This window comes from Podarcis bocagei, assembly GCF_964188305.1.
Source record: "Podarcis bocagei genome assembly, chromosome: 7".
In the NCBI taxonomy this organism is placed as follows: domain Eukaryota; kingdom Metazoa; phylum Chordata; class Lepidosauria; order Squamata; family Lacertidae; genus Podarcis; species Podarcis bocagei.
This window is the reverse complement of record NC_138132.1, coordinates 38,268,883-38,296,202: the sequence shown is the minus strand read 5'-3', so window position 1 is coordinate 38,296,202 and position 27,320 is coordinate 38,268,883.

Sequence of the window (27,320 nt, the reverse complement as noted above, 5' to 3'; positions counted from 1 at the left end):
GGGGAACAGCCCTAGCATCTTCCAATTCAGCCTCTTTCTGTAAGCAATGCTCAGGGTGCCCTCTGAGCTCCATTGCAGCCTTAACTGTAATGTGGGTGATCATGCAACAGAGGCTCAGTTGGAAACTGGTGGGCAGACCAGGGCAGAGCTGGTTTTACTGCTGTAGCAATTTCTGGGTGCCTGCCTTTGCTCATCTGTGCAGTGCAATCAAGAGTGTTAAGAAAGAGTACTCTCCCTCATTCCAGATTAGCATCGAAAGGAAATTGCTCTATTAATAAAAGAGAAGGGAGAGGAGAATGAAAGAGCATAAATGGGTGGATTCACCAGGGTCTGGCCCACTCATAAAGTGGGGGCAAGCTGCAGCATCACTGGCATCAATTTCGGGAGGAATCTCACAGTGTGTGATCTTACTGGAAATCAGTCCTAATGCCAGCGCTGCTTCTGTGCCAGCAGAGAGGCGGCACAGGCGGAGCTGTCACAGGTGAGTGGCATGGTGGCTTGGCCAACTGTGGGGGCAGGTGGTGCAGCATAGCATAGCAACATTTCCCTTTTTGCCTCAAGCAATGCCCCTGTGGGTCACACGCAGGGTATGACGGGGAAGCATCTAGGACAGCATGCAGATCAGAACAATATGATAACATGTATTGAAGTCCTCAAGTGAGAGTAAAATAAGCCACACCTGAGCCAGTTATAGGGCATGTAGCAATATCACATGAATGGAATCCTGTAATGTATAGATAATTGTATATTACCACTTGTTTGAGTTTTATCCATCTGAGGCAACAGGTTGCATCTAGACCAGGGGTTGTCAACCTGGTCCCTACCGCCCACCAGTGGGTGTTTCAGGATTCTAGGTGGGCAGTTAGGGGGTTCTATGGCACAAGCTGAATCCTCCTTCCATTGAGCACTGGGGGGGCTCTAAGGAAATTTTACCATCAAGAAAGATGCATTAGTGGGTGGTAGGTATAAAAAGGTTGACTACCCCTGATCTAGACGAAAGCTTTATCAGGCTGTCTGCATAGCAAGTTCTGCAGGAAAAATCCTTTTCATAGGCAAGGCTTCTCTTTCAGTGAGCTGGAACAGGGCCTTTTCCATGGTGGCACCTTAGCTATGGAATCCCCTCCCTCCTGAGATACAATTATGTCATCACTGGCCAGCTTTGAACACCGATTAAAAACATTTTTACTCCCCCGGGCTTTTAGAAGGGACTGACTTGGTGCTGAGTTAACAGATTGTACACAGCAGTTAATAATAGATGATGCCACAAGAGCAAGGCAAACATTGTCTTCCTGTCTGAATCCATTTCATGAGCTATTGTTGCTTGTAGGCGATGGGAACATTCAGGGGAAGACTTTGGTAATCTTTGGTAATATGGCGCACTGAGTGAAGCCAAAATTTGGTGGCCCCAAATGGATCGTTTCCATTATGGATATTGTTAATTTTGAGCCCCCACGGCTTGACGGAGGGGAACACATCTTTTTAGTGTAGCAGCACTGATTGTCTGCAGCGAATAGCAGGCAGGCACTTTCATTGTGTGGTTTTTGACACCTGCTAAAAACTTCAGGTAAGCCAACCCAGTCATATCATTTTGTGTGTGTATACATACCCACACAGAGACACACATACACACCCAAAGCGGTTTATTTCATCTATATTTTGATCATTTTATTACGTCTATAATGTCTGTTTTTATTGCTATTTCTAATGAATATTTTACACCATTTTGTGTAAACCGCTTGGCTATATTTTTCAAGTGGTACATAAATCTAGCTAAATAAATAGCACTCCCAGCATCCATAGCATGGCATGCTGTCATTCTTTGAAAGCACAGAAGCAGCACAGAATTGAACTTCTTGGAAATATCCACTGTTTCTTTCCTTTTCTTTTCTTTCGTTTCTTAAAGTAAGTTACTAGATTTGGTTGTGTGGGTGGCAGGTGCTGAAATCTCAGAAGCCAGGAAAGTGGGTGGAAGAGATTCCCGGAGGTTTCTAGCAACTGTTGGCAGGCTCCAGTGCCTTCTGCCTCTCTAGAAATAACAAAAATTATGCAAAGGAGTGAAAATGGTAAGACACATGAAGTAAACAATGCAGATGTGTTCAATTTGCATGATGAATATAGGCTGTGGAATCCAGCTTTTCTTGGCGCTGAATTTGGATTATCCAGGAACACTGCTTTTATTTTAATTTAATTAATATACAGTAAACACAGATGCCGCCGCCACATGGGCAGTTTTTTGGCCTTGCCGATGTCTTACCCTTCCAAATGTTTTTTCAAGAGCTTAGGTTAATTGGAAAGTGCCTAGTATCCTTATTAGATGTATGACTATGCTGATTTGTGCACCAAAATGAGTGGCCCTCAGTGAAGGGTCTAGTCATGGCCACTCAGATGCCCCCTAAATTGTCCCCTCAACTCTTACTGTTAAGTTGTGGGTGAACATATCAGACGACACAGCGATTCTTCAAACAGCTCTTGTTTATTCACAGGCCAGAACAGAACTGAACTGGATTCTTTCCCAGTCCTTCATGGAGATGCCAGGGAGTGGACCTGGGAGGACCTTTTGCTTTCAAAGCACCATATTTTTCGCTCTATAAGACGCACCAGACCACAAGAGCTGTTCGACAGTGGAATTTGCTGTCAAGGAGTGTGGTGGAGTCTCCTTCTTTGGAGGTCTTTAAGCAGAGGCTTGACAACCATATGTCAGGAGTGCTCTGATGGTGTTTCCTGCTTGGCAGGGGGTTGGACTCGATGGCCCTTGTGGTCTATTCCAACTCTATGATTCTATGATTCTATGATTCTATGAACTGAAGGGTTCAGCCAGCCTGCTTATATAGAGCTCCACTACAACGCAACAGTAACCACTTTCTGTAACTATCCAATCACTGAACGTCACTTACAATCCCTTATTTGCATATGTGGACCTGAGTGAAAACTATCTACACCCTGGCTCAGGGTGAGAACTTCAGTACATAACACTTACCATTTTTGTGGGCTGAACATTCTTGTTGTTTCCCCATCTTGCAAGCTCTGAATTTGGACACAACCTGGAGAATTTGAGTTTTGGGTGGGTGAGGGGAGGAGAAGGGCATATTAGAGGGTCACTGACAACGGTGTAGGAATCCAGGGTTGTGGTGGAGGGTCAAAGACCCATTACTATTTTTACAGCAGGGTCTCAGCATGATCCCTGTCTCCAGCATCCTGATTTGCCCAATCAGCATGAAATGAGAGGGGTGCCATATTGTATTTTACCTCAGGCCTGAGGTTCTGAGTAAGCAAAATTCATTTCTACCATTTTGTTTTTTGCCAGGCAAAAAGTACATCCATGTTCCTCCCAGATACAGATAACATTTTGACCTCTACCTATTGACTGCTCAGAAGAGGCAAAGAGAGAGAGGAGGAGGAGGAGCATTTAAAGCACAACCTTTATTGTCTGGTGCAGACAGTCTGAAAAGTCAACAAAAGAGGGTGTGTGAAGTGCACAAACGGTTTTGTCATCATAATTGCCCCATTATTTAAAATTATTGAATAATTATTGCACAGCCCTGCTGCAAACACCTCCTCTCTTGCTGAAGCCAAAGATTTTGACTCAGAGGACCGATCCTGTCAGTGCTCAGGACCAAATACAGAACTGGTTCTGTTTCAAAGTGCTACTTTGACAGCCTGCACAATTATGGGTGGTTTTTTCATGTGTCTTATTTGAAAAAGACATTTCAGGCCTTTTTCATGAGATTTTACTTCAAAGCAGGGTAGCAGAACCTTTTTTCTACCACAAACCCATATGGATAATCTGCTGCGGGGTCCACAGGCTGGGGGTGGTGGGTGAAGTTAGGGGATAAATTCATCACAGTTTGCATTTAACGGCAAAGCTATCAAATTCAAAGTTTATTAAGCAAAATGAGAACTGCAATACAGCCACTCTTTCAAAATTTGCATTTATCTGGATTTTGCAATGCAGTTTATTATTAACTTATTTGTTGCATTTAAAATCCCCTGGTTTTTTATTTGTTTCTTTGTTTGCCAAGGAGCTCCATGTAGCATACATGGTTCTTTCCCTCCTCATTTAGTCTCCACAACAACCCTGTGAGGTAGATCAGTCTGGCAGAAGACCGTGGTTGGGTCCCAGGTTACCCCATAAGCTTCATGGCTGGGTAGGGATTCGAACCCTGGTCTCCCAGGTCCTAGTCCAACACTTTGACCACTACACTACACTGCCTCTCCAACCAATGTTTACAAAAAATGCTTATATCAGGGGGTGTTGCATACTAAAATTAATATATTAGTGAAAATAGCATAAGTACTAAAAAAAATTATATAAAAAATTAGGATAAATTCACACTAGAATGCCGATGAAATTTTATGAGGTGTTTTTTAAAATGAAGATTGGTGCAGAAATGTGGAGTACTGAATTTAAGATTGGTTGGGCTCAGAAACTGAAGCCAGTACTAAGCGAATCCAGGAGTGTTGGATGTAAATGTAAACCCAGTAAACCATGGTTTGATAGGGAATGTAGGGAAAGGAAGCAAAATCTAAGTACAGTCGTACCTTGGAAGTTGAATGGAATCCGTTCTGGAAGTCCATTCAACTTCCAAAATGTTTGGAAACCAAAGCACAGCTTCTGATTGGCTGCAGGAAGCTCCTGCAGCCAATCAGAAGTTGCGGAAGCCCCATCGGACATTCCGCTTCCAAAAGAATGTTCGAAAACCGGAACACTCACTTCTGGGTTTTGATCATTCAGGAGCCAATTTGTTCGGGAGCCAAGGTGTTCAACTTCCAAGTTATGACTTGTGTATATTAGGAAAGCATATAAGACAAATGAGTAACGATTTGCTGGTGGCTGAAATGCTGCAACAATATATAAAATATAACGAATTGCTAAAGTTAAATAAAATGCTTCACTGTGAACAACTTTGGCATGAATTAGAACAGGTTGCAGTCAGGAATGATTCTGCTGTGTTTTGAAGTGGGGTTTAAAGGTAAAGGTAAAGGGACCTCTGACCATTAGGTCCAGTCGTGACCGACTCTGGGGTTATGGCGCTCATCTCGCTTTATTGGCCGAGGGAGCTGGTGTACAGCTTCCGGGTCGTGTGGCCAGCATGACTAAGCCGCTTCTGGCGAACCAGGGCAGCGCACGGAAACACCGTTTATCTTCCCGCCGGAGCAGTACCTATTTATCTACTTGCACTTTAACGTGCTTTCGAACCGCTAGGTGGGCAGGAGCAGGGACCGAGCAACGGGAGCTCACCCCATTGCGGGGATTCGAACCGCCAACCTTCTGATAGGCAAGTCCTAGGCTCTGTGGTTTAACCCACAGTGCCATCCATGTCCCAAGGGGTGGGGGTGGGGTTTAGTAGCACATACGTAAATCTAAAGCTGGGGTGGATGTTCATAGTCTGGTTAGTAAATGGGAAGCCTTTTTTTTTTTTTACCCAAGACTCCAATTACCAATTTCTTAATTTCAAATTAATTCTATGGTTATTTTATTTTATTTTATTTTATTTTTATTTTTATTATTACTACTACTACTACATTTGTAAACCACCCTTCATCTGTAGATCTCAGGGTCATTCACAACATAAAAAGGCAGTTCTCAGCAAATCTATGAAAATGTCATGCTCAATTGTTTGTTTTAAGGCATAGTGTATAGTTATAGAAGATATCAGAAATCACATTACTGGGACATTTGCCTCACTACCACAGAGTTGTCTGAGGTTTGGCTAAACAAGATTGTTTTGACAAAGCATGGTTCCCATTCATATCTTTTGTAACCGAAAATAGTGTATTATGCAAGAGTCCGATGACTCTTACATCACTATAGAGTGGGTACATGACATCCCCTCTTGCCTGTTTCAAACTACCTCAGCCAATTAATTTTCTTGTTGATGGCTCCTGATCTGATTTCACTCTGACCCATCACTCCATATTTATTTCTTAATATTAAATACATTACAAAAAACCTCTGTGCTTCACTCAGTCATAGAGTTATGGTTTCTTACTGTCTTTTTATTGATTTGTATATCTTATTTACTTTTTATAGCTGTATCTTCAAAAATCAATAAACATATGTTAAAACAATAAATGCAGATTGATGTGGAATTGGGATGGGGCAGATTAATGAATTAGCACATGGAAGACTGACATAGAGTGGAAATAGACCCACTATCTGCATCCCTTTTCCATAATAATATTCCTTATAAGGCACCATGGTGTTTCCAGGGTGGGGGAGGCCTTTAATGCTCTATAAGTTTGGGTTTTCCACTTGTACCATCACCTTCCCTCTAAGAAGTTCAGCATGTTGTTGCGATGGGAGAGAAATTCTTTGGAATACACACACACACAGCTTATTTATTTACAATTAAGTGGTACAGAAATTCTGTGGGAAGGAGAAATGATTCAGTTTGCATTTAAAGATGAATCTATCTAATCTGCACTTTCTGAAACAATACATGAAACAAAATACGCTGCTGTCTCGAAATTCACACGTCACCCAATTTTTCAGTGCTATTCTCCAGCCTAGTAATGTGTACAAAAATGGACATACAAAAGTGTCCATAAAATGCATATATTGAAAATAACATACAAAAATGCATTATTTGCTTTGCGCATAAATGCGCCTATTAGGCAAAATGCCCTACAAACTGTGGCGGAGCTTCATGCTCCAGCACCGGGGGATGGAGAGCAGAGGGGGCGGGACTGGCATGCGTCCCAGGGGTGGGGCACACCACCTGAGGGCGGGGTGCCCAGCGTGGGCAGGGGGCAGCCACGTTGGCACCCTGGGTATCGCTCTGCCAGGGGTGGTGCACTCCCCCCGCACTCCTCTTCCTCCGCCAGTTTTTTAGGAGCAATTTACGTTAAAATGCTGATGAATCATAATCCTGAGGACTTTTAAAGAAAAAAATGGCAAACTCTCATGGAAATGAGGACAACTGAACCTAAGTGTAGGAAAGTTAGACACTCAGAGAAGCACAAAATGGACAGCTCTGCCAATCCCTAACCTGGTGTAACCTTATACTCTCAGTGACCCTGTGAGCTGAGTTAGGGAGTTAGGGAGGGAGAAGTTGGCCCAAGCTCACTGGCTGAGTTTTATGGCTGGGTGAGCATTTGAACCCACATATCTTGTGTCCATTGCACCACACTCACACACATAGTGCCTGTTGTGCACTCAGCTTTATAAAATCCTACTGCAACACTGTGACACATTTTTAGTGGTTAGTAATTTTAGTGGTTAGTAAAGCCATCCTGGAATGGTAATCTCAAATGGATAATTTTATTTTTAAGGGTGTGGATTTTATGATGTCCCATAGCTTTTACTTGAGTACATAGCTCAGGTTTGAATTCAGAGCAGTGAGTCATCTGGTTAATGAGGAGGAGGAGGAGGAGAAACAGCTTTGAGCACCCAGAGAAGCCTCTGAGGCCTTTTTCTCAGGCTTCAGATAAGTATCTGGAGAGCAGCGCTAGTGGAAATGGAGTGTGTTTGCTCAGAAGATTGGGCCACATCATAAAAAGTTTCTACAGGTGGTTTTATGAAGCTATTGCCTCCAAAGCTGGCTGGAAACATGGCAGCCCCCAGGTTCCTTTGTGATGTTTTGGATGAAGCTATCATGCAGAGTCAAAAAGCCTGATCCATCAAGTCAAGCATAGAGTTTTATTTGGCAAACTGGCAGCAGCTTTCCAGGGTCTGAGGAAGATGGTGCTGCTCTCTAGGGCACCTGTAACATAAGAGACAAACATCTGCTTGGCCAATGCATTGCTAAACCTCCTGTGTACAATTACAGCACAGTTTGGGAAGGAGGAGAAACGCAATGCAGGTCACATTTCAGGACAAACTTACCTAATTTGCAGTTTCCAAAGCAACACACAAACCAAACCACAACCATCCCTGGAAAGCAGCACTTCTCTGAATTTTGCAATGCAGCTCTCCAGGCAAGTAATGTTCCCAGAAATGCATGTCCTAGGGTACAGGGTACATAAAAATGCACAGATTGGTGGAAATAGCACCAAAATGTGTTCTTATAGGGGGAAGACTGCCTACAAACATGTGTGCATGTTGAGAAATTTGCATTTGAATGCTGGTGAGTTTCTACGAGGACCTTTGAAGGGAAAATTCACAAACTGGTGTGGAAATGCGGAGAACTGAATTTAAGATTGGGAAAATAATAATGGACAGATAGGCACATCCCTAGGCGCAGTTCACTTCCTAATAAATAATCTTCCTGTAGGTGGTCCTGGATGCCCCCCTGCCACCACTGCTTACCTGGAGACACCAGAGACTGAGCCTGTGACTTTTTTTGCACATAAAGCATGTGGTCTACTACTAAGCAGTGGCACCTTCACTTTCCCTTGGAACACAGATGCATATTCAGACACTGGCTGCTTTAAAGTCTACATTTCTTTGGCCCAGTGAAACTTGAGGACACGGGTTCTGGGAGAGGGGCTTGTGCTCTTTGACAAAATTATGTCCTGCAGCCTTACCTATACCACTGCTAGTTCACCCCCACTGGACTTGCTCCACATCTGAGCATTTCCACCTGCATGAAATGCATAATTGAAATCTGATCATGCCTCTTGCTTGCATGGATAGAGGACAGAGAGGGTGTAGAAGCCATTCCACTGTGGGAAGATAACATTGACAGCCATTGCTCTGCCCACTGTTGCCTCTGACTTTGCTCACCACCCCAGGCAGGTAGTCCCCAGAAGAATGCTCAGAGGAGAATGTGGCCCTTGCAGTTGCTGCACGATGCACAGCCTGAAGCCCTCATGCAGCCCTGACCACCTCTTATTGGGGCCCTGAAGTCTCCCCTGTTCCTCCAGCCCATCCGAGTTCTTTGCTTCCGGTTCGTTTCCTCCTTAGTTTTCCTGTCTTTTAAATATGTTTCTTCCTTTTTTGATGCAGCTTTAAAAACATTTGGAAGGGGCAATATTTAAAATAAATTGAAGTCAGTTTGTTTTTTACTTCTTTTCCTGGGGGCAAGTAAGTCCCCCCTCCCAACCGCACCCTGCCAGCTGTCTGAAAACAAATTGCAGGGTTTCTGTCTTCTGTATGTGCATAGCACATAGAAGTCAGAATATAATTGATTTTGCTTGTTTTCCAAAAACAGGAGCTGTGTTGGTCTTCTGTCCTAAAAACATTACTATGTACGTAGTTGAGAACATTCCCATCAAACCCTGCGTAGGGCTGGCTTACAAAGTAGAGAGGTGTATATGAGAATGCTAATAAGTGGTAGCTATGCTGGATGTGGGTGGCGCTGTGGTCTAAACCACAGAGCCTAGGGCTTGCCGATCGGAAGGTCAGCGGTTTGAATCCTCACGACGGGGTGAGCTCCCATTGCTCGGTCCCTGCTGCTGCCAACCTAGCAGTTTGAAAGCACATCAAGTGCAAGTAGATAAATAGGTACCACTCTGGCAGGAAAGTAAACAGCATTTCCGGGCGCTGCTCTGGTTCGTCAGAAGCGGCTTAGTCATGCTGGCCACATGACCTGGAAGCTGTACGCCGGCTCCCTCGGCCAATAAAGTGAGATGAGCACAGCAATCCCAGAGTTGTCCGCAACTGGACCTAACAGTCAGGGGGCCCTTTACCTTTACCTTTATGCTGGAAATGGAAGCAGAGCAGTCATTATCCCAGGTTAGTTAATTCAAAAAAGAAATGATTGTCTCCGTCCATCAGCAACAGTGGACCACTCATTGCCAGCATATAACCCCTGGAGGAATGGAGCTCAGGTAAAGTGTCCAGATCCATGGAAGTAATAGTTCTGCTCTCTTTTGCCTTGGTCAGACCCCACCTGGAGTCCTGTGTCCAGTTCTGGGCACCACAGTTTAAGAAGATTGACAAGCTGGAACATGTACAAAGGAGGGCGACCAAGATGATAAAGGGTCTGGAAACCAAGCCTTATGAGAAATGGCTGAGGGATTTGTGTATGTTTAGCCTGTAGAAGCAGAAACTGAGAGGTGATATGAAACCCATCTTCAAACATCTAAAGGCCTGTGACATGGAAGATGAAGGCAGCTTGTTTTCTGCTGCTCTGGAGGATAGAACCCAAGCCAATGACAAGAAAGGACAGTCTGACCATAATTAGGAATAACTTTCTGATGAAAAGAGTTGTTCGACAGAAGAAGAAGAAGAAGAAGAAGAAGAAGAAGAAGAAGAAGAGTAGTTTGGATTTGATATCCCGCTTTATCACTACCCAAAGGAGTCTCAAAGCGGCTAACATTCTCCTTTCCCTTCCTCCCCCACAACAAACACTCTGTGAGTTGAGTGAGGCTGAGAGACTTCAAAGAAGTGTGACTAGCCCAAGGTCACCCAGCAGCTGCATGTGGAGGAGCGGAGACGCGAACCCAGTTCCCCAGATTATGAGTCTACCACTCTTAACCACTACACCACACTGGCTCTCAGTAGACTGGATTATCTCAATAGATGGGGGACTGTCCTTCCTTGGAGGTTTTTTAACAGCGGTTGAATGGCCACCTGTTTTTTAGCTGTGATTCCTGCATTGCAGGGGGTTGGACTAGATGACCCTCAGGATCCCTTCCAACTCTACAGTTCTATGAGTCTATGACTTTTTAAAATTGTAGGCTACCCACCCCTGCACATAATGAATTACAGGGCTCTGATATACACACAGTTCTTTTTGTTGGTGTTGGGGTCAGGAAACCTTCCATGGGATCGCAGAAGCCTCACACACAGAAAAGCACATGGCAGGGTTACTTGCAGGAACCATGTGTTGTGTGTATCGGATCCCTGCATCCTCCCTCTGTACAAGACACACACACCCTGCCAGGCCTTTGATCTTCTTCCTAGCTCTTCAGCAATGCCCCTTGGCCCCAGTGCCATTGCAGATTCCAGCAGGGCCCCACTTCTGAAGACTTCTTGCTCTGGTATCAAGGAGAACATTTGCAACACTCAATCTGCATTGGATTTACATGGTAATGTAACAAGAAAAGGAGTGGCTGCTGAGCTCTGTTTCGGAGGCTGTGTTCTAAGACATGCCGTCTAATTGATAGATGATATCAGTCTCAGGCAAGGCACAACAGGGCTTCCAGCAATGTGGTCTAGGGTGGAGAAGGCAGATGATTAGGATTCTTCTAATCTGGAATCAGCTCTAATGAAAACAGCTCCCAGTTGCCTAAATATCAGCCGTGTCCTGAGATACCCTCAGGATAGCCAACCCTTACTTTGAATGATAAAATGGACAGAAAGTCAGATCTGGATTCACATTAGAGCCCCTTGGGAAGACATTAGGTGGGGAAGCCTTAGAACAGTGTTTCCCAACCACTGTTCCGTGGCACACTAGTGTGCCGTGAGATGTTGCCTGGTGTGCCGCGAGATGTTGCCTGGAGGGAGGCGGGCGAGTCGGGCGGCGAGAGGCGGGGTGGCGGCGGCGAGGAGAGGAGAGGCCGCCCAGCGCGGGGCTCTCGCCGTCTGCCTGCCTGGCTGCCTGCGAGCTCGGCGGGCAGCGCCTCCGTCCGCAGCGCCCGCCTCGCGGCTCTCATTCCCTGCCCCTGCCAAAGCTCACCCAGCCAAGCCGCGCTCTCCTTCCTGCCTCGCTTTGCTGCCTCCTCCCCCCCACACCCCCAACGCTTGGAGGTTCCCCGGCAAGGGGGAGGGGAAAAAATTGAAACTTACACTTTCGTGCGTCCCTCCCGGCGTGACGCTGCGCGCTGACGTCACGGGGCTGTAATGGTGGTGTGCCTTGAGATTTTTTTCATCAAACAAGTGTGCCTTTGCCCAAAAAAGGTTGGGAAACACTGCCTTAGAACATTATTAACTTGCCTCTAGGGTGGAAACAGTGTTTCCGTGCACTGCTCTGGTTCACCAGAAGCGGCTTTGTCATGCTGGCCACATGTACACCGGCTCCCTTGGCCAGTAAAGCAAGATGAGCACCGCAACCCCAGAGTTGTCCACGACTGGACCTAACGGTCGGGGTCCCTTTACCTTTACTAGGGTGGCCAATTACACAGCAACTTCTCTCCACCCCCCAAAAAAAAATTGTCAAAAGAGAATACCAGTTTGCATAAAATTTGGGTATACTGTAGGTGCCAATTAACAAATGAGTTGTTATTTAGTCGTTTAGTCGTTCCGACTCTTCGTGACCCCATGGACCAGAGCACGCCAAGCACTCCTGTCTTCCACTGCCTCCCACAGTTTGGTCAGACTCATGTTTGTAGCTTCGAGAACACTGTCCAACTATCTCGTCCTCTGTCATCCTCTTCTCCTTGTGCCCTCCATCTTTCCCAACATCAGGGTCTTTTCCAGGGAGTCTTCTCTTCTCATGAGGTAGCCAAAGTATTGGAGCGTCAGCTTCAGGATCTGTCCTTCCAGTGAGCACTCAGGGTTGACTTCCTTCAGAATGGATAGGTTTGATCTTCTCGCTGTCCATGGGACTCTCAAGAGTCTCCTCCAGCATCATAATTCAAAAGCATCAATTCTTCAGCGATCAGCCTTCTTTATGCTCTCACTTCCATACATCACTACTGGGAAAACCATAGCTTTAACTATACGGACCTTTGTTGGCAAGGTGATGTCTCTGCTTTTTAAGATGCTGTCTAGGTTTGTCATTGCTTTTATCCCAAGAAGCAGGCATCTTTAATTTCGTGACTGCTGTCACCATCTGCAGTGATCATCGAATAAGTATCATATATTAAAAAACATAAATACAATACATCTCCCCATAATTGGGAGGACTGCAACCATAGAATCATAGAATCATAGAGTTGGAAGGAATACTAAGGGTCATCTAGTCCAACCCCCTGCAATGCAGGAATCTCAGCTGAAGCATCTATGACAGATGACCATCCAATCTCTGCTTAAATAACCAAGTTACTTGTATGCAGGGTCTAAACTTGTTTATGGGCCCTTCTGCTTGGGTGCTGCCTGCTCAGTGCAATGTGCAGGTGACACTGAAGGATGAGTCAAGGTCCCTGCATTTCTCCCTTGTGATGGCTCTTTATCTTTCAAATTCATCTTGGGCCTAACAGCCCTTCACTCAGAGAGCTGTTCGCTCACTGCCTTTGAGATGGAGGACTGTTCTCTGTCAAGAAGGGCACTTGGGCCCTGGGCAATGGATATAGGATATAACACTGAAATGGCAGCATGGGAAAGATTGTGGAATGTAGATTCGAAACTTACAGCATGTTATGTGATAAAAGAAAAAGATTTTTAAATGATGTTTCTGGCTCCTAGTAAACTTGCAAAAATATATGAGTCAGAATCAGATAGCTGCTGGAAATATATAGAAAAAGAAGGTACTTTCCCCCCATATATTGTGGTCATGTAAGACAGCAAAAGCTTTCTGGGAAATTATTTACAATGAGTTGGAAAAAAATTACTTTTGTGAAAAAAACAGAAGCTTTTCTTTTATGTATAATTGGTGGGGAAGTACCTACTGACCACAAAAAATAATAATTGTTTATGTATGCTACCAGGGCTACTTGAATGATTTATGCCCAAAGATGGAAGGAAGAAACAGTTCCAACTACGGAAGACTGGAAATTATAATTAATGGAATGTGCTGAAATGGCAAAACTCACCAGAAGAATAAGAAATCATGAAGTGGGACTTTTTATTGAAAATTCATTGATTATTTGAGGACATATTGTAAACAAATTAAAACATTAGCAGGATTGATATAAACACGTGCAGTAAGAGATAATTAAGGTTGGGAAAGGGAAAAATCATAAATGTATTTGAATTGGATATGCAGTAATAAAAAGATATGAAATAAATAACCACAGAAAGGAGGGAAGGGAAGTCGAGGGGAAGGTAAATTGGATTTGTAAAGACTTGGGGGGGTTGGCTAAAATTATTGTAAAAGTTGAAAATGAAAAATAAGATTATAAAAAAGAAGGACACGTGGTCCATCTCCTTCCTTCAGAGCCCATCGAGATCAGTGTTCAATGTCATGTTAGAATTAGTGGTGGATGAACTTAATATTTTCTTTTTCGGTGTGCATGTATGGTGTATGGAGTGTTAATTACTGGATTGCCTTTTGTTGATTGATGCATATTGTTTTGTTTTGTATTTGTTTTGCTATGTTTTTAAAATTAATAAAGCATTAAGAGAGAGAGAGAGAGAGAGAGAGAGAGAGAGAGAGAGAGAGAGAGAGAGAGAGATATCAGTGTTCAAAGGGAGCCTGCTCTGGGCATAGTGCTGATCAGTTGAAGCACTCAGGCGCATCCATCTGCCAAAGGCAAGGGCTCTAGCACCATGCAAGGGCAGGAATGAAGAAAGAGAATCTCCCTGCATGCTGGAACTTGTCAGCCCTGCTCTCACTAAACCCTGCCTCTGGCTTTGGTGGGAAGCCAAACCCCATGGCAATTCACATGCACATCACATACAAATCACGTGCAAATCACGTGCAAACAATTGTAATAATTTGTCTCATTAATTTGTCTCAACAGAACATGAGGGAAAGAACAAAAGCCACCTTCGCCAACCTGGTACGCTCCAGATATTTTGGACTACAATTCCTATCAGCCCCAGCACCATACCGTCATGCTGGGGTCTGGAGGGCGCCGGTTTAGCCAAGGCTGAATAAAAGAAACTAAGCAAAATGGGGAGAGGAGGCACCCAAAGAAGAGTCTGCTAACTCCTTTGCAGCCAGCTTTCATTCCCTCTGATTGGTCAGTTACAAATGGAGGTGACCAGGGATGAGGGAGATGTTTGATTCTGTAGGTTGTGGGTAGGCAAACTAAGGCCCGGGGGCCAGATCCCGCCAAATCGCCTTCTAAATTCGGCCCATGGATGGTCCGATTTTTACATGAGTAGAAGGTGTCCTTTTATTTAAAATGCATCTCTGGGTTATCTGTGGGGCATAGGAATTCGTTCATTTCCCCCCCCCAAAAAAAAAAAAAAATATAGTCCAGCCCCCCACAAGATCTGAGGGACAGTGGACCAGCCCCCTGCTGAAAATGTTTGCGGACTCCTGCTGTAGGTACTTAAAGCCAAAGCCATAAGTTTTGCTCTTTCTGAAACAATATGCTGACTGAAACACAGCCCTCCTTCGAAATGCACACTTATCTGAATTTTCCACTGCAGTTCCCCAAACTATGTTTGCAAAAATGCACATCTTACAGGAAAGTGTGCATAAAAAATGAATATATTTGTAAAAATAACACAGAGAAATGCATTGTATCAGGACACAGCTTGGAGAGAGAAAAAACAACCTGTACGTTGGTCAACACTGCATACAGAAATGTGCTGATTAGGAGAAATTCACATGAAAATGCTGTTGAAATTTCATGAGGGAGAAAACCCCTCCAAATTGATCCAGAAATGTGGAGAACTGGATTAAAGTTTTGAAAAATGAGAAACTGGGAAAACTGAAATGCACAGATCCTTGAAGTGCATAGGATGCTGTAGAGGCAGCGCTGAAATAGAGCGCCTGACCCCTGGGCTGCTCTGCCCCTTTCCTCAAGCCTTGTTCTCACTGAAGGGGCCAAGCAATCTCTGTGCTGAACCTGCTCAGACTGTAGGTGGGGACCCCCATAGGATTTCCCCCACTGGAATAACTAAAAACTAGAGACTTAACATGTCAGGGGGAAGAAAGCTGGTCTGGAAGCAAAGCGAAGGAGGAGGAGGATTCAGAAGTGTGGCCCTGACACCTGAAACAGTCCTGTGCAAGTATCCACAGATTTCTCACATCTGTGAGACGCGGACCACAGCACATTAGTTCAGAAAACAAGTGCGTGTAAGTTATGACTCATCTCTCCTGAGATCTTCAAGCACCAGACCCTGCTGTAAAGGAATCTTTATGAGAAATTCTTGTTCTGTTAATGCTGCCAACAATATTGATTGTCAGCTCTACCCTGTTTCTATTTGTGGTTTAGCGGCTTGTTCTAGGTGGACTATGTAATTAAAACTGATATAATCTGTGTTTGCTGCTCAGTGTTATTAAGGCTGGGTATTCATGACAATGTACTGGCATGATTCCACCAGGTTGTTCTTCCACAGCTGATTAATTGGCTCTCGCTAAGGAGGGTTTCACTTGAGCAATCGGCTGAGCTGTGTTGCACAGTCAACGCTAGCAGTCCAGTTACAGCCACCAGTGGGGAGCAACAGCTCAAGGCAAATTGCACAACCCTCCAGGTGTACAAGAACTGTGTCTACCAGTTGTTGGAGTCATCACGCAATAGTTTCCCACAGGGAAAGCATCACAGACGTAAATTGGACGCAAGAAGACTGGGTCTGTGCCACTGTGGCCGTCTATGTTTGTTTAGAGCAACTGGCACAGTGAGTCCTAACAAACCTCAGATGACCACAGCCTGTGTTGTTTGGGATCATCCTGTTCACATAAGGAGAACCTGCTGGATCAGGCCAATGTGCTGCCTAGTCCAGCACTCTGTTCCCACAGTGGATTCCAGATGCCCTAAAGAAACCTACAAGCAGGATCCAAGTTCAAGAACCCTCTTCCCTCCAGCAACTGACATTCAGAAGCATTAATGCTTCCAACCTTGAGGGAAGCGGTTGGCGCTGTGGTCTAAACCACTGAGCCTTTTGGGCTTGCCGATCAGAAGGTTGGAGGTTCGAATCCCCATGATGGTGTGAGTTCCCGTTGTTCTGACCCGGCTCGTGCCACCCTAGCAGTTCAAAAGCATGCCAGTGCAAGTAGATAAATAGGTACCGCTGCAGTGGAAAGATAAACAGTGTTTCCGTTCGCTCCCGCTTCCATCATGGTGTTTTGTTGCACCAGAAGTGGTTTCGTCATGCTGGCTACATGACCCGGAAAGCTGAAGCGAGGGCAACACAACCCCCCATAGTCGCTTTGACTGGATTTAACTGTCCAGGAGCCTTTTACCTTTACCTAATGTTTCCAGCTGTGGAGGCAGAGCACAGACCTCCTGGCTAGTAGGCAACCATGTTTTTGCAGCGCTGCAGAATGTTGTAATTCGAAAGCGTAGAACAGCGAAAGCAGCCCGAGGGGAGGGGGGAGCAATTTTAGGTGCCCAGTGGTACTCCGTGAGATATAAGAGATGCACACCAAAAGCCTCGCGAAGAGATGAGGGGTGGTTCTGTGTAGGTCAGCCTTCCCCAACGTAGGGCCCTCTGGACAACTCCCATCCTTCCTAGCCAGCACAGTCATGCTAGCTGGGGCTGTAGGCTCCTTCGCTATGAGCTGCTGCCACTTTGGGTCATCATCAATAATCTCAGGTCAACTCCCCCTACTCCAGATCTTGACTGCCATATCACAACTGACGTCTGGATTGCCACACATGCTTACTGGTCCCAATCCATCTACAACAGTAATGCCCAAGCTTTGTGATATGACAGGAAGGAATATATGTTGTGGAAAATCAAATCATTAAATATAAATGATCAGCCCAAAATGAGGAAGCTGCCCACAATGTCTCTGCATCTTTTCCTACTCCTTTCAATCAGTTTTGGGGTGAGGGAGGTAATTCTGTTGCATCTCTGCATTAACTGTGATTGGGTTTTTCAGTTACTCCCAGTGCAGAGATACGCCAGAATCATCTGCACCCAGAAGGAGCTGCCTGCTGCACCCCTGCATGCATCACTGCTCTGGACTTGCCTCCCTCCAGGGATGGTCCAAACCCTGCACAAACTTCCATATATAAACGAGTATCTATTTTGTAACAAGATTTGTATTCATAAACATGTTTATCTAAAGGTATGCATTTCATCCTAAAATATGGCACTTTGTGGATCAAAATTCTCAAAGGGGTAGGTCATATGTCACGCCTATCTCTATTGACGCCATAGAATAATTCTAAAAAGAAATAAAAAGCAACTATATTTCATACACAGACCACAGGATTAACTCCAAAATATAGTCACGATAAGGAGAACATTCAGTCCAAATCCAGTTCCCAGTTCATAAAACCATAATTGCAGACATAAATTCTCAAGAAGCATTAAAAAAAAAAATACCCATCTGGTTATGAATGTTCAGCTCTTATTCTTGATTCCCTTAGGCTAAGCCAATGAGGTTATCTGCTTTGTGGTTTCTTCCCCACTAGTAGTTTAATTTCAAATTGCCATCACTTTTTCACTCACTTTTTATGGAGAATCCAGGCAAAGTTGTCAGCAACCTCTGTTGCATCCTAATGTTTTCAGCATTGTTCTCATGTGTACTTTCCCCCTGAGATCTGATTTGTGGTGTTTTCTAACATTTAAAAGGTAATTGTGTCTGTCATGGAATTCTACTCAATGTTGATCCAGAGCAGAACTCCAGCATATAGTTAGCGTAGTAAAAACTTAAACATGTTGCAGGATTTCAAAAAAAAATAGACCAGAGGCAATTACATTTCATGCAGCAGAGCTTTACTGCTACTGAAGGCAAATGAGCATAATGGTCACAAGTCCAATACATTCTGGACTGGTATTGTCCATAAGAAATCCAGTTGTAGCAGACGCAATTTAAACTTACAATAACTTATAATAAGACTAAACTTTAACCCTATATACAGAACACCACACCAGAAGGAAGAGAGATAGAAAGAGAAAGAGAAAGACAGGCTCCTTCTGGTCTTACTTTTATAGCCACCATGAACTTGACAGAAGAGATAGCAGAACCAGTTTAAACTAGTTGTACTCAGCTTTTCTGAAGGTATAACCCAAATATCATAAGCCTTCTGCTTGTTTCTTTCACACAGAGAAGTTTCCAGAACCCTCTGGATTTAAGTAGAATAGGAAAGATCCCTACACAACAGATCAATGCTTTCTGTACTAAGAAATGCAAACTGACAGTGTCAACCACTGTGTTCATGGGCCATGCACTATTGAGGCTTTCCAGAACTCTTGTGCCTTTAATTAAAAGTTTACTGTTTGCTAATTCTGCCCCATTTATTGCGTCTGGTCAAATGTAGCAGAGAAATTACTGGAGGAAAGCCTGTTAACTGCCCCTTCTTATCACTTTCTGTTCCTGGTTTGTGCTCTCTCTTTTCTTTCTCTTTATTATTACATTAATATCCCTCCCACCTTCCCAAAGCAGTCCAGGGTGGCAAACAACAAAAAACATATGTGAAACATCTTATTTCCTTTCATTCGGTCCAGTATACCTGAAGGAGCGTCTCCACCTCCATCGTTCTACCCGGACACTGAGGTCCAGCACCGAGGGCCTTCTGGCGGTTCCCTCACTGCGAGAAGCCAAGTTACAGGGAACCAGGCAGAGGGCCTTCTCGGTAGTGGCGCCCTCCCTGTGGAATGCCCTCCCACCAGATGTCAAAGAGAACAACAACTACCAGACTTTTAGAAGACATCTGAAGGCAGCCCTGTTTAGGGAAGCTTTTAATGTTTGATGTACCATAGTATTTTAATATTCTTTTGGAAGCCGCCCAGAGTGGCTGGGGAAACCCAGCCAGATGGGCGGGGTATAAATAATAAATTATTATATTATTATTATTATTGGGTTTTCTGTTTTTCTTGTATAGCAAACATTTAGTTTTCGTTATAAAAAGGAAAAAAGGGGAAAGAATGAATAAAAACACCCCAGTAATTAAAGGATCCCACTGTGTGGGAAGAGGAACTGACAATAAGGGGCAATTAAGGGAGGCTACTGAGGGAGAACATGGCAAGCTATTCATCCCCTGCAATCCTGTCATGCTCAACATGAAGTAATAAAAAAGCAGAGCTGCTTAATGGGAAGCATTTAATTAATGTTGGCAAGGGGCCTTGGATTCAACATCTTATGCCCCTTCTCAAATTTCTGTAGCTCTTCATATACTTTACACATCTCTTCAATCTTACATTTCCCCTGTCTGATACACCATGGATACAATGAATGTTGGGTTGGCCACAGTTTTCCTAGAATCTCAAACATAGACCTGGCCCAGGAACTAACAGCAGCAGCAGAGAAAACATGTTCCCCTCTTTACTTTCAGCTTTCTTGGGCACATGAAACTAATTATAATTATATTATAATTATATAATTATAATTATATAATTATAATTAGATAGCCCTGAGAACTATTTCTGCTTTTGTGACTGCATGTTAAAAAATAAATAAATAGGGTCATAAAGATCATATCTATATAGAGCAGATCTATGAGGGAAGCCAAATGTATGGAATTGCTGACTGAGAAACTACCGAACATCTGCTAAACTTAAATGATCTTGTTCCTAATTCAGACATTTTAGACAAAAGAGCGAACTGAGCTCCACTTCCTGCTGTTTAATACACAATTGCTTTGATTTTTCTTCTTAAATTGAATTCCTCTTCTATAAAGTCTACCATATGGTGTGGGATTGATCAAAGGGCTTGGGTCCTTCCCAGTTCCTCCTCTGCTACAGGGAGAAGTTCAGCTTAAAAGAAAATAAGCTTCCAGGTGAGAGGTCACTGACTTGATCCACTTTCCCCACCCATCAGCCCTGGCCGGCAGGACCAGGTGGTGAAAGCAAACTTATGGTATTTGTCCTTCAAGATTCTTCTGTGAATGCCTCACTGACTGAAGACAAATGTATACAGTTGGAAAGAATTCAGGATGTCAGAACCCCAGAACCCCTTTTAAATTTTATGAAGTGCTGTGCATGCTTGCAAAAGCAAAACATTTTGGATAGTCTGTCTGTCTATCTACTGTATCTTCTGTCTTCTATCATCTATCTATCTATCTATCTATCTATCTATCTATCTATCTTCTATCATCTATCTGATTTTCTTGATTTACAAAAGAGTGTGCATTGTCTCTTTCTTCAAGTTGTAGGGTCTTTTTTTACTTTTAAACTGAGACATTATTGTTGTATACAGAATAAGGTGATGTTCAGGCCACTAGAATCTGAGCAAGCCTCTGAAACAAGGCCTAGCATAAAATGCAGAGGAGTCTCCAAACTACAGCGTTAGAGTGCCATCTGCTGAACTAGCAGAGAATGGCACTGGACTTCAGCATTAGGCACTGCACATGAACCTACCAGGATGCACTCAGAATGGAAATGTAATGCTGACACACACACACCCCATCGCTTATAATAGGCAATAGATCATCTCGGTTTCAGGCCGATGGAGCCAGTGTTTGTCCACAGACAGCTTTCCAGGTTTTGTGGCCAGCATGACTAAACCGCTTCTGGCGCAACGGAATACTGTGATGGAAACCAAAGCACATGGAAGTGCTGTTTACCTTCCCAGCACAGCAGTACCTATTTATTAACTTGCGCTGGTGTGGTTTCGAACTGCTAGGTTGGCAGAAGCTGGAACAGAGCAACGGGAGCTCACCCCATCATGCTGATTCGAACAGTCAACCTTCTGATCAGCAGGCCCAAGAGACTCAGTGGTTTAGAGCACAGTGCCACCTGTGTCCCAGTGAGATGAGCACTGCTTCCCATAGTCCAGGGGTCATTTATCTTTCACCTATAGGCAATAGAACGAAAGAACAATATCCCCATCTCTCTCCCTTCCCGCAACTGCAAGATGTCTATGACAAAAGTGTCTCTCACCAATTGTAAACTAACTGTGAAAAAAACTATTAATTGAAAGTGGAGACAATAGATGTACCTTTCCCTTTATCTGTTTGCTTTGTAGCACACAAAAAAAAACTTACTAATTTTTTTTTAAAAAAAATGGAGATAAGGATGGAGCAGAATTGCTTTCTGCTCCTCCAGAGGGTAAGACCCGAAACAATGGATTCAAATTACAAGAAAGGAGATCTCAACTATACATTAGAAAGAACTTTCAACAGTGGGACACACCCTTAGGATGGGTGACCATCTGTCATGTATTCTTTAGCTGTGATAAAGAAGAGTTATCATTGCAGAGAGTTGAACTAGATGTGCCTTTGGGGTCATCCCTTCCAACCTTACAATTCTATGATTCTGCAATTGGAGCCAGCAACTGTAGAACTGGGCAATGTAAACAGCTAATCAGAGGTTAGCAGCAGTTCCCGACCAGCCAGCCAGCCTTCGAAAGGCCTCTGAATGCTGCTGAGACATCACTTCTCCTTCATAAGTTCCAGCCAGCCCCTCCCACTGGGACCTGTCCAGGGTCCTGAGTGACTGTGCTTTGCTTGGCCTGCTGTGATTCCACATACAATCAATCTTGACTATGCCCTATCAGGCTCTCAGGGCCTGACCCTGCTGCACACGCAGGCATACCCACCAATTCATTTTGGCTCTGTGGTATGTGTCAATCTCCAAGGAAATGACAAAACAGTCACCATCTCTCTGGAGGTCACAGGTGTGGAAGGGAAACTGGACCTTGGCTGGAACTTTCAGAGCAAGGTGGTTGTGGGAAGATTCACCAGCACCTTCATATGTCAAATGCTGAATTATCCAAGAAATAGATTCCTGCAAGGATCTGGACTGACTTTTTAACCTGCTCTCTAAAAAAGAATGAGATGCCTAGGTGGTCTCCGAGGGCAGGAAATTGCACAAGGAGAGTCCTGTCACCCAGAAGTTATCTTTTTCCTTCAGCTCCTTAGACTCTGGCATCCATGTCAGGGACTTGGCTAATGGTTTCTAGGGGCTGGGGCAAGATCTCACAAGTCATCCTCTTAAGTACCCTGTATCATGAATTCCTCTAGGTGAGCATCAGAGGGCACAGCAAGAGTCATCTGGTGAACTTGCAGCCCAGGAACAGTGTTGAGGTTCCAGAACTCAGTAGGCAAGTTCCAGGATTCCCTGGGATGCTTTTGAGAAGGTCCCTGAACTCCTGAGTCAACATTGCCCTCAAGGGAGACGCCACAAAACAGTCAGGTTCCCCAAAATCATTGAGCTCCGAGGGCCACTGAGACAGTGGCTGACTTCTGCATTCTGCTCTGCCATAGCCCACCTTGCACTTGGCAGGAGCACTCATCCTCCTTGGGTTTTTCCATGGAGAGAAGGAATTTCTGTGTTTCAGTACAAAAAGTCCAGGGATTGCATTCCGGCCTGGCTCTCCAGAGGCACAGCAGGGGGGCAATGCCCAGATTGGCCTGATTTCCATGGAGGCTGCAGAGGCCAGAGCAGGAGTAAGGCATTCCCTGCAAGAGATACTTCAGGGTGAAAGCAGATGTAAAATTCAGAGCAGGGCTGCTCATTCAGAAGCACTGGATAAGTTTCTAATATTTAATGCTTTGGAACACTGGTATAATCCAGATTCGCGTCACTTCCGGGCAACCCATTTCTACAACGTTGCATCAAGCAACTGTTATCCCACATTTTCCTGTGCATTTCCCCATCATTTTCCTTACCCCCCCCCAATAAAGTCTGCTTGTTTTTAGAAGTGGTTTTGTTGCCCAAGAGCGCCAAATCCACTTTAATTGCACAACTTGAGTCCTGCTTCTATGAGACTGTCACTAATTTGTGGGTAAGATTCAGTCTGTTTTGACACACCCCAAATATCCTGTGAATGCTGTGATCACCAATAGTCAGCATGGATTTCTGAAAAATAAGTCATGTCAGACTAACCTGATCTCTGACAGAATTACAAGCCTGGTAGATGAAGGGAACGCAGTGGATGTAGCCTACCTTGATTTCAGCAAGGCATTTGACAAGGTGCCCCATGATATTCTTGTAAAGAAGCTGGTAAAATGCGGTCTTGACTATGCTACCACTCAGTGGATTTGTAACTGGCTGACTGACTGAACCCAAAGGGTGCTCATCAATGGTTCCTCTTCATCCTGGAGAAGAGTGACTAATGGGGTGCCACAGGGTTCTGTCTTGGGCCCGGTCTTATTCAACATCTTTATCAACGACTTGGATGATGGACTCAAGGGCATCCTGATCAAATTTGCAGATGACACCAAACTCGGAGGGGTGGCTAACACCCCAGAGGACAGGATCACACTTCAAAACGACCTTGACAGATTAGAGAACTGGGCAAAAACAAACAAGATGAATTTTAACAGGGAGAAATGTAAAGTATTACACTTGGGCAAAAAAAATGAGAGGCACAAATACAAGATGGGTGACACCTGGCTTGAGAGCAGTACATGTGAAAAGGATCTAGGAGTCTTGGTTGACCACAAACTTGACATGAGCCAACAGTGTGACGCGGCAGCTAAAAAAGCCAATGCAATTCTGGGCTGCATCAATAGGAGTATAGCATCTAGATCAAGGGAAGTAATAGTGCCACTGTATTCTGCTCTGGTCAGACCACACCTGGAGTACTGTGTCCAGTTCTGGGCACCACAATTCAAGAAGGACACTGACAAACTGGAACGTGTCCAGAGGAGGGCAACCAAAATGGTCAAAGGCCTGGAAACGATGCCTTATGAGGACAGGCTAAGGGAGCTGGGCATGTTTAGCCTGGAGAAGAGGAGGTTAAGGGGTGATATGATAGCCATGTTCAAATATATAAAAGGATGTCACATAGAGGAGGGAGAAAGGTTGTTTTCTGCTGCTCCAGAGAAGCGGACACGGAGCAATGGATCCAAACTACAAGAAAGAAGATTCCACCTAAACATTAGGAAGAACTTCCTGACAGTAAGAGCTGTTCGACAGTGGAATTTGCTGCCAAGGAGTGTGGTGGAGTCTCCTACTTTGGAGGTCTTTAAGCAGAGGCTTGACAACCATATGTCAGGAGTGCTCTGATGGTGTTTCCTGCTTGGCAGGGGGTTGGACTCGATGGCCCTTGTGGTCTCTTCCAACTCTATGATTCTATGATTCTATGATTCTATCCCCGTCCTAAATCTTCTCCTTGCCTTGAACAAATCCTGCAGCGTAATGACTGCCCTTTTTCATAGAAATGATATTTACACTTGCTGGGAAGCTGAATACGAGAGCTGTGAAAAGGGCCCTGGATGCTTTAGCCTGTGAACAAACACTGACCTTACTGTATTGAGGGCTCCCTTCAAAACGTTCGTTTATAGCATTCCCCCCCCCCCCAAGCTGCTGAAAATGTCTGTGCTGTGTCCCAGGATCTTGAAACTTGAATTTGGGTCATGCTTGCATTGGAGAATGTAGGGCTTTGCTTTTACATAACCCTGCTGGAGGCTGAAACTCTGAAAACAAATACAGGATGAAGATAAATATTGCATTCTTCACTGTGGTCACAGCGGATTCCTCAACCTCAGCATGAACCTGGCTTCCCAACTTGCCTTGCACATGCACAGGCCAGCAAGCTCCATACTCGATCAAGAATCAGGGTTTCCCTTCTCCTATCCGTTCAGGCTGGTTGACTGATATGTTGTTCTTAAATGGCATATATAAATATACATGCACATACATTTATCCCTCTCTTTACCCTAGCTACACTTATTTTTTTAAACAGTTGCACAGCTACTCTGGGGTTGTGAGAAATGGGGATTGGTTGGTGATCCCACAGACCATAGTCAAAAAGGTGCTCATCTGCTGTGGCACAATGGGTCATTGGGTCTGGCTGTTAACCAGAAGGTTGGTGGTTCAAGCCCACCCAGGGATGACTGTGAGCAGGATTCCTGCATTGCAGGGGATGGACTGGATGACTCTTAGGGTCCCTTCCAACTTTACTGTTCTATCATTCTACCACAGCTGGCTCTGCCCCAGTATTCTGGAATCTTGCAGGCTCACATTTTTGCTTGTTTGAGGCTTTGCTGAAATGTACATATAGGTGTTTTCTAGAACAGGGAAAGAAAGTACTTTTAACCTGATTCCTTCACACTTACATGTCTTCAACCACAGCCTTCTGCAGTTTTTTCTCCATTTCATTTACACAAAGAGGAAAAGAAATGGGCACTCTTAGCACAGAAAGAGAGATTTTTCTTAATGACATGAAGAGGATCTTCTGTAAACAGACTGCTCATGTTACAAGTGAAGTCAAGGCACAAACCTCACCTCTGACTTGACTTGGAAGAAACATCAAGAGCAGGTGCCTCTCCCACAGTGGTCATCCACAGCTGAAGCAAACTAGTAATGGGCAGCAGAGGACTGTGAGGAAGCCAAAGGGGAAACAGTGTGACCACAGCCACTGCTTCAGATGTAATGTGAACCCAATTTCTCTCTTTTTTTCCCACAGCAAAGACACGCCCTGTGCTGTGTAACACACCAAAGTGTGCAGAATTTGGTACAAGGGAAGAATCAGGAGGACACCTGCAAGATCTGACCTCCAGGTCAAACCCTTGTTCATAAAATTATGCATGATGCAGAGTTTCTTTTCCCCATTGCAGCACTTGTCATGCTAAACGTCACTTTCAGCAAATCTCGGCCTTATGCAGAAGATGCAACATATCCATAGACCCAAAGTATGGGGCATCCTCCTCCAGCACATGGCCCAAGTGGACCTGGCATGTGAAGAGATTTAAGTTCTCTGCCTTGCTTGAGGGGGCAAGTCTTGCTCAGTGCGGCAGCTCTGGGACGCTTGTGTGTGATTTTGCAGAGCCATCCAAGCCCCCACTTTGGACATGCAATATTAAAAAGGATGCGTCTCCCGAGAGTAATTTAGGCTGGATCAAGACCATGCACAAAGAACCAGCTTTGTTTTCAATAACCATTGTGGTTCATTCCCTTCCATCTCCACAGATATTAATGGTACCTCAGGATACAGATGCTTCAGGTTACAGACGCTTCAGGTTACAGACGCTTCAGGTTACAGACTCCGCTAACCCAGAAATAGTACCTCAAGTTAAGAACTTTGCTTCAGGATGAGAACAGAAATCGTGCAGCGGTGGTGCAGCAGCAGCAGGAGGCCCCATTAGCTAAAGTGGTACCTCAGGTTAAGAACAGTTTCAGGGTAAGAACGGACCTCCAGAACGAATTAAGTTCTTAACCCGAGGTACCACTGTATATCTATTTATTTAACAAGGCTTACATACTGCTTGTTACCCCACAGGGATGCCCTCCTTTCCCCCTATATTATGTAACCTTGCCTTGGAGGCCGTGAGAGATAGATGGAATTCAAACTGGTAAACAAGGCTCTGTCTACATAGAATGCTCTGCTCTCTCGCTCTCTCCCCCAGAACGCCTGTACCTCATTTGATGGTGTTCTGTTAAATGTTTCAGAAACCTCTCCATACTGGGAGTAGCGGTGGTGGAAATTAAGCCATCTCTACGGGTGCTGTTCCTCTGGTTCTTTCCCCATTCAGCTGGCCCACTCACAGGAACCCCTCTTCCTTCAGATATTTGAAGATTAGTTCCCTTCAGAATGCGCCAATAAGATTAAATTCCTTATTGCCTCAAACTGAGACAGGGCAAATGTGGAGAAAGAATACCACCCTCAAAATTGCATTCCATTAGAATGTTTTCAAGAAACTAAGATACTTTAGTTTGTGTGCATACATCAGTTTTTTAAAGACCTTTCGTGGTGGTTGTGAGTTAATCACAGACAATTTGTTTATATGCCTGGTTTTCCACATATACATTTCTGCTCAAAGCACTTCACGGAAAATACATTGTCTACAATAACAGTTCATATAATCGTAATGATATCACTGCACATAAATTCTAACAATAAACAATTTCATAGAATCAAAGAATCGTAGGGTTGGAAGGG